Source organism: Cephus cinctus, unplaced genomic scaffold, assembly GCF_000341935.2.
Source record: "Cephus cinctus unplaced genomic scaffold, Ccin1 Ccin1_scaffold0215, whole genome shotgun sequence".
Classification (NCBI taxonomy): domain Eukaryota; kingdom Metazoa; phylum Arthropoda; class Insecta; order Hymenoptera; family Cephidae; genus Cephus; species Cephus cinctus.
The window spans coordinates 1,201,036-1,208,161 of NW_014332933.1; the positions used below are offsets into that span (position 1 = coordinate 1,201,036).

Below are 7,126 nucleotides of genomic sequence, written 5' to 3' on the forward strand. Positions count from 1 at the left end.
GGGGGGGGGGGGGGTGCGTCTGTAAACACCGCAGCGGCGACTCCTTCCGATTCGTATCACGATCCTTCGAGGGAGTCGCAAGGATGAGTCCCTTGATCCTGGTTCGAAAGTATTTTATATAGTAAAAGTGCCGAAGTTCGATGAACCTGGACTTTGGCCGAGCTGAGAAACATCCCTGTCGTCCGGGCTAATTTCTCGGTAATATCAACCCTCGTGCGAAATCATCCCCCAGCTACGGCTCGGAGGCCTTCCGGCATTTAAGCCCATGGACCAGTTCCGTGTCCACAGTAGCGCCCAACAATTTCCAGCTATTTAGTCGTCCTCTCGCTGTTAATTAATGAGTTTGCCGCTGGCGCTAGTGTCGCTCGTGTTCCCGGACGCTGCGATTCATCCGACGTATTAAATCACCACCAGCGTCACGTGTCACGGGACACATTGGAAGGTTATAAAAATTCGACGAATCGAATAGTCGAGTTTGACATTTCTTTTTTTTTTTTTTCTAATTAACGTACACACAGAGGGAGATAAATTTCTTTCACAAACGAGAATTTTTCATGCAATAAATCATTTGAAATGATTACGCACGGATCCTCGTTCGACACCCTTAGCTGTTCTAATGAAGATCCATTATCACCTGGCAGCCCCTTAACGACGGAGCGAGGAGTTTGGGATTTTTTTCTCTTTTCGATTTTTTTTTTTTTCGGGAGGGGAGCAATGAAGCAAACTCGAGAGTGGCGCTCTGGGAAGGGAGAAACCTTATCCTGTGTATTCGAAGGTGACTGCAGGAGATTCCGAGCACTGTCTTTTCCTCCCCTGCTGTACGAGGGTTGAGAATCGGCGAGACGGGGCGAACCGAGGAAACACGTGAGAGTGCTTTAAGTCTCCAGCGGTTCAAACGGAAGTAATTCGGCTTTGCGTCCCTCCTAGATACATCCCTTAGGGTCCGCGTGTGGAACATGGAAATCCTTGCCGATATTTATCTCAGCCAGCGGGCGCCGTGTATACTTTTTCATTGATATTGGATTTCGAGTGAAAATTCCCCGAGGGTGGCTAGACGAGAGTGGGTTCAGGATTTTATCGATACGAATAGACAACAAGGGAGAGCATGTTGAACAAGGGGTTGCTGAAATAAGGTAAAGGGGTACAAGGGAATGAAAAAATTTAAGAACAAATGCCATTAAAAGTCCTAAAAATTCCTTTCCCATTTTTCTATCGACTCGCGGCTGAAATTCCGGCAGAACGTCAAGGGAGCATTCGCGTAAGCGAAGAAAGGATTTTTCAAAAATAACGAAAAAAAAAGAAGCCATGTGTACGGGGAATGGCAGACCGCGCGTGGCGCCCATTGTGGCGGTTGGCAGCCCTGTAAACGTTGATTCAGTGCACGACCAACGAAATAAACGCAACAATGGAAAACCCGTGGAAATTCGTATCGTCGGGCTGATATATCGACGCCAGCCTCTCGTTACGGTTCTCGGTGAAGCTACCCTTATGTCTAGGGAGTTTCAACCCCTACCACACGACCGCTCCCGCCTGCCAAATTGGCCCACGATATAACCGTCTTGGCATAGGAGTATCGCTTATTTTATTTTTTCCCCTATTTTTCTTTTTCAACCCCTTCCGCACCCTCTCGCGAATATCTTCACTCGTCGCCAGGGCCGGCGCTAAGAATGATCTCGTAATGAGAACCACTGATCGAGAATCTTCCCGTAGAGCCTGATGGCTACCGGCGACCCTCTCCCTTGGTCAAATAAACCGTTTTCACCCTCTTTCATCCCCTTTCCGTCTTACGGCCAACTGTTTCCCACATTCCTTGCTTCAGCATCGCCTCAGGGTGTTCTAAGTCCACGTGAAGTGTTTTTTTCCAGCCTTATGAAATTATCGGATTTGGTTTCTCCATGTTTCAGATTTCTCGTCTTCCTTCACTTTCTTTACGTTTTTACCTTCCTTTTCCACCGCTCGTACAACCGACGACCACTCCAGTCTGGCTTCGTGGTTTTACCCTCAGAGACAGGGGAGGTTCAAACGCATTCGGACAGCGGGTGGGACTGTTATTTCTCGGCTGGTTCTTACCCAAGCTCTATTTACGCGTTTCCTTAATGTCGCGTCTAAAAGCTTCGAGACGTTCAGCTTGCGCAAGTGCAATATTTTTCTTCAATGACTTTTACCACGAATCACTTTGCGTCCCGCAGAACTCGAACCGAGTCTTAAAGTACGGCCAAATGAAATAGCAGCAATTAAATTATAGACCCGGTACATTGATCCATTTACTAATTGGACTTCCTAAGGTAATTCCAGATGACCCTATATATATCCCATAAATATAAAAGGATTCTAATCAATGCATCGACACACAGACCTATAACACTATACAGGCACCCTGTGAACCCAATTCCGATGTTCGCGTCGGATCAAATTTCATATTTCGTATCGCATCCAGCAACAGTCACGTGACCCGGTATACATATGAATTCATATATGCACCGGGATTAGTATAGTGCTCGTACATGGGCAATTTAACAGGATCGCAGGATCGGGCTATGTAGACTATAGAAGCTGCACCCCATCGTGGCTGGTTCCACCCTTCAGCCCTTTGATCGAACCCTGGCCCGTCCGACCACATCCTGACATACACTACTGGGCGCACGAGAGAAGCGACGATTGCACGTTAATCCCGCTCTTGGCGGTACTTAGCAAATCGTCCCGAAGATACGAATTGCATAGAACTCCAAAGTATCTACCCCCTGGCTTTAAATCGACCGAAGAATAAAATCCAGCCCACGAATAAAACCAAGCAGACACCCTCTGCTCCTCGCAGGGCTGGGAGGATGGACTTATTGAAAAGTTCATCGTGACAAATCGTTTGCGTAACTTTTCTCTCTTAGGTGCGATATCTCATTAGGGGTTGGTGTACTACCCTTGAGAATTTTTACGATTCCCTCCTAAATGTTTTACAGTGGTTATACCTTGAACGGGAAATGAATTAAGAAAAGTAAATTACTCGAGCTCGTATCATTTTCCCAGGGTTGTTTTTTTTTTTTTTAAATGGAACATTTCGAGCACACGTGGTCCGATCGTGTCATTTGTCCACACGTGGGAGACCCTTTAAGTGCAAAGGTAATATCTCGAGAAATCCTCGCCAGTAGAAATAAATTGGATTCGTAGGATCGATCTCGTAAGCTGCACTCGGTCGCGAATAACCGCGCGAGTTCTGTGCGGTTTTCAGTGCGGGTCTTTGTCGTTAAGAATTCACGGTGCTAAAGGTATCGCTGTCTCGTTTCCGGAGTTCTTATTGTCAGGGTTGAAGAAAAAACATAGCAATAGGACAAAAAGCGCAGCCATCTTTCGCGCGCTAGTAGACGAAGTTTCCTTTTCTAGGAGCTGTCTGACACCTCGTGTCATTTCTCATCAACTCGACACTCGTCTTTTTCCCTAGTTCTGTTTCCTAGGGTTTTTCTTACTCTCATTCACCCTACGCTACGAAAACGATAAATTAACCCTCGCGGAACAATGGCGTAAATTTAAATTTAACTCCACGTCCCTCCGCTCGCTTTTGTCCCTCCGGCAGGTATTATGCAACTTCCTTGTCACCCGGACGACCGGAAACGCTTTGTCAATGCCTCGTCGATCCTCGGAAATGAATGTTGTGCGAAGAAAGTCCTTGGCTTCCGGGCTCTTTGTCGCAGGCTATGAGGTTGCTCCGTCTTCATCCGCTTTTCTTTTACTTTCTCACCCTCGGCTCGTACCTATTGTTAGTCTTTCTTTTTCCGGAAGTGGGGGCGACACCGTGGTAAGGGTTAGTGCCAATTCACTTCCACTTATAGGGGTTGAAGTTTTTCGTGCCCTTTCAGAGAGATTCACTTTGGTAGGAACGGCCCATCTGAATAGGGGATGGACCTGGTCACGGTAAACGACCTATAAATAATTCACTTTGTTTTACTCCTTTTTCGAATTTTCCCGAATATTCCAGCAATACGAAATCGATGTCAACTCTTTGTTGTGGATGGGAGGTGGTGTGAACTATGAATATTTTCGGTATTTTCTTTCGATTGTGACGGCATCCGCTATACCTACACTGTATTTTCTTTTTTTCTTTATAAAAATCACAGTGACTATACGTACTATATAGTTTTTCGTAACTGTTTTTTTTTTGTTTCCCAAACGTGACGAACGCCTCGGGGCAACTTGTTCCAAGAAGTATAGCAAGGTACGCGGAAGTTACCGTCGAGGCGACAAGGAAAGTTTCCGGCCACTTTCTGACATTCGGCAAACTTTTCACGAGGATAACTCGATAACCGCGACTCTGGCAAAATAACAGTCGATGCGAATTCGGACTTTATTGACCTGGCATTTTTTGCAAGCCGATATCAATACTAATCGTAATTAAGGGGATGCTAGAAATTCATCGACATTTTTTGTTGACATTGGATGTGTACGCATAAGCGATAAATCTTTGAATTTTCAAAAAGTGGGTAGATCCCGAAATCAAGATAGGAGAATGAAAGAGAAACGCTGGAGAAATCGCGGAGAAACGTTAAGGGCGGTTTCGACTAGGCGGCGCCTGGCGTCCCATACACACTGACAATGAGACGCTCGTTCCACAGACTCCACCCCAGTGGATCTCAACTTCCGCAACCACCAAGAGAAGCTTTGGATTTTGAGCGCGGCAACAGTCTGGCTGCCCGTAACACACCGACGTCTCTTATTTATTTTTCTTTTTTTTAAAAAAAAAAAAAAAAAAAAAAAAAACCGGCTCAGTGAACTTTTCATCCCCTACTGAAATTCTTATTCTACAAGGGAATTCAGTGCACTCTTCGTGTTTCGCATTCCGAAATTCCACGGTGGTCGCGACCGAGAATCTCGTGGGAGGGAAGAGGTTCGTAAATGGGACGTTTGAGAATCAGCCTTAATGGCTTAAGGGTAAAAAGTCCTTAATAGCCAGGGGGAATTCAACAAGAGTCGGGAGGCTGCGATCGACCCAATTAATATTCCCCTTAAACGTTTCTATGTATAAGGATAACAGCTTCGTGCTGTGGTTGGTAGGAGGGATGAATTTTGGGGTGGGCTGCGTTCTGCTGTTGGCATTGGTTGTAATAAAATTGAAGGAAAGGATGTATTAGTTTTTTCAACAAAAAAAATTGGCAAGGGGTTGAAGAAGCGAATAAACAGGAAGAGGCTTTTAATAAGTCTGCCTGAGTTTTTGTAAATACTCGCGAATAACTTTTATCTTGGTAATATTATCGAGGGGTTCTGTTGCCGGTTCTGATTTCATCCCTTGTCCATCCTTCTTGCCTACTTTCAACCCCTGTAGGAGCAACTCGATGATTGAATTGCTCAACTTAAATCGAGCCGGTCGAACTTTGGATATTTATTTCTAGACGGTGCATCACTTCCAGCAAGCACCGAAATACCGACAGGGACAACCCTTACGCATGGGAGTATGGAACAAGAAAATATGTTTGCAGGGGTGGGTAAAAAAAATTTTTTAATTCCATTATTGTACGTGGGGTCCGGAATCACGTCTTTCGCATTACCGATCCCTGAATACTGTAAATGAAGGAACCTGTAGATTTTGGAATGGAGGGGTGGATTTTGAAGCTAAATAAAATTTGAATAATATAGATATCGACATCGTTTTACTGGTTACGTATTTATATACGTATATTGTGTGTAATTGCTACTGACTCTAGGGTAGTTCTTTCTTAGGGTTGATTTTAATTTTCACTGAAATCCAAAAAAAAATACTGTAAAAATCTCAGATTTTTCAATCCACTTAGAAATGAGAAAATTGCAATCCGAAGTATTTTGAGGAATTTTATTTTCGTCGTAAATTCAAAAACGAGCTGAGATCGATTCAGCAGACTCGGAAATTTTTGCCTAATCCCAAGATATTTGTTTCCGCTGTGTAAAATCGCAATGAATATAAAATTCGTCTCACTGACGAAAAGTATATTGGCAAGGGATGAAGGATTTACAAGAACGAAAAAAATTAAGGGAGTAAGTAAGTCTCATTGGTACTTTTTGAAAATTGCGAAATTCAGTCCCGAGCACGCGATTGGCTGGTTGCCTACGAAATTCACTGTGATGGAGGTGAACGTCGCATAAACCTCCGATGCAATTCTATACCTTATATATACATATATTACAGTATATACCATACATACTATAGTAGACACTATCCAATGCATATAGTGCAGCAAATTTTCTATATAAGGTACACGAGTGACAAGAGAGACAGAGATACGTACCATTTTGTTATTGGAAATTTTCGCAAAGTGTCCTCTCATTCATTTTTTTTTACTTCTTCTTCCTCCTGTAGGACTATCATGATTATTTTCCACAGGTAAAATAGCGCCGGGCTGCTGTGACCGATATGCGGATTTACTATATTTTTTACACTGTGTAGCTTTAGGCAATAATGGGAATAAAACATATTGGAAATACATACCTTAGGGAATTATTTGATACGCCAGAAATAGTATGCAACAATATACCACCCGGTATACGTTTCGCATGACATTTAGAGAATGGATGAAAAATTATCTGGGTTCAAAGAACCTGACTAAAAGTTGATCCCGTCAGCCAGTAGCAATAGCAACTGTAGTATAGTAGCTCAGCTGTAGCGTGGTTTATATTTAAAAAAAAAAAAAAAAAAAAACTGATAAATCCAAAAATGAAAAGGCATCCAAAAGCAGATTGGGATCACGCTGTTTGATCTCCATAGTTGACATGTCCCATATTCAGACTTTGTATAGATAGACACCGGCATCGTACAAAAGGGACGATAACAGACGTTCAGGGTGCCGATAGAAAATTCGTAAAAAGTTTCGCGGACGTCATTCGCCTCGTTTACCTCTACGAGGCGATAAGGATATTAGAGGATGGGTGTAAAGGCTGCCCTTAAGTAGGGATAAAATCCGGAAGTGCACCTACACTCCTGGCACGAGAAGGTACCTACACTCCTGGATATAGTCAATTTTCGTAAAGTTCCATTTGCCAAGAGGTCCCAGCTCCATTAGGGTATCCCATAGAGAGGATGGGCTCTAGCAAGGTTAAGAGCCAACCCTTCCGATAGGAGGAACGAGCCGAGTCAACGAGATGTCGAAGGTCATTGAAATGATGGGGGGGG

At 43.8% G+C, this 7,126-nt stretch overlaps 1 protein-coding gene across 10 annotated transcripts in view; it reads left to right on the forward strand.

Moving 5' to 3' along the window:
- Positions 1 to 7,126, forward strand: part of LOC107265412 (glutamate receptor ionotropic, kainate 2) — a 71,318-nt gene that overhangs the window by 8,168 nt on the left and 56,024 nt on the right. The gene's annotated exons all lie outside the window — the stretch shown is intronic.